General features: G+C 38.5%; 1 protein-coding gene across 1 annotated transcript in view; it reads right to left on the reverse strand.

The window, feature by feature from the left end:
- LOC128823040 (zinc finger protein 154-like) overlaps positions 1–1,224 on the reverse strand; it is an 85,966-nt gene that overhangs the window by 58,123 nt on the left and 26,619 nt on the right. The window lies entirely within an intron of this gene.

The following is a 1,224-nucleotide window of genomic DNA, read 5'->3' on the forward strand; positions in this document are numbered from 1 at the left end:
TTAGGCAGAGAATACAGGCATATGCTGTCATTGATGATGTGAGCTCCTTCCCAGTCTCTCTTAGACCCCCAGGTGACCTGAAAGGAGAAGGACTTCAGCCTTTCCCTTGGTTTTTGTGGATGACGATTCCAGCTTATCCCAATTTATGGTGACTCCTCTGAGAGCTTCCAGGTAAATCTGATATGAACTGTGCCTTGGATACAGACAACATGCCCAGTTGTTGTGTGTCTGAGTTAACGACTTGAGACTGTCAAAATAACAGGCTCAATTGAAATGATTTAATTTTAAATTATTAATCAGAGATTAGTACAGATTAGCACTATACAGAATACAGAAATAAATAGCTCCATTACTGCCCTTTGTTGTCAGATTAAGAGCTGGATCTGTATCTCTCCTGCATCTGCGCAGTTTTCATCCCCCCAACTAAGTTCCCACATTGGTATCATGGTATAGGGTTTCAGACAAAGGAAACCTAGTTGCCAAGAATATTCTCCCAGAAACATATGTTCTGGTGTCATTTCTGTCCATTCTCAGTTTACCCGACTCATGGGAGAAGGCATGTTTATTTACAGCTGAGAGGACTAACAATTCTTCAAGTTAATCTCTCTCAGTGGGTCTTTCTTACCCCACAATCATTCTTCCATGTTGATTTCCCCAACAGAAAACATCTGCTATAATAATAATCTCTTATTAGTGTCCCTAATCTATATATGCCTATGTTAGCATTTTATATTTATGTTAAGGAGATGGTTTCCAAGAATATCAAGAGTTTTACAGACATGAAGGCACCCTAGAGTTATTAAATACAGCATGATGAATAAATTCCTGAATAGGGTTACACATTGGTCAAGACCTGTGTTCTGGGGCTTCGAATTCAGACATACTCTTTGTTGAAGAGAATATATAAAAATACAGAACTGATGGTATGACTATCAATAACAAGAACTAACATCAGTCCTGTTGGAATGAGGCAGACTTTGGGCTGTCAGTTTGGAAAAGTCTCCTTTAACTCAGCAGTTTTCCTAAAATAGCAGTTGTTGGAAAAACATCAATTGTGGATGTGCGAACCCCAAAGATACATTAAACAAAAAAAGAAAGAAAGAGAAAAGAAAAGGAAAAACAATGTGTGTTTTGAGTTGATTCCATAACCTGGCCTAAGGGTTAAATACCCTTCCTCTAAGAGCCATCATCCTCAAAAGGAAAAGGAATCTCAGCACCAAAAAA

The sequence above is a fragment of the Malaclemys terrapin genome, chromosome 15, assembly GCF_027887155.1.
Source record: "Malaclemys terrapin pileata isolate rMalTer1 chromosome 15, rMalTer1.hap1, whole genome shotgun sequence".
Lineage (NCBI taxonomy): Eukaryota > Metazoa > Chordata > Testudines > Emydidae > Malaclemys > Malaclemys terrapin.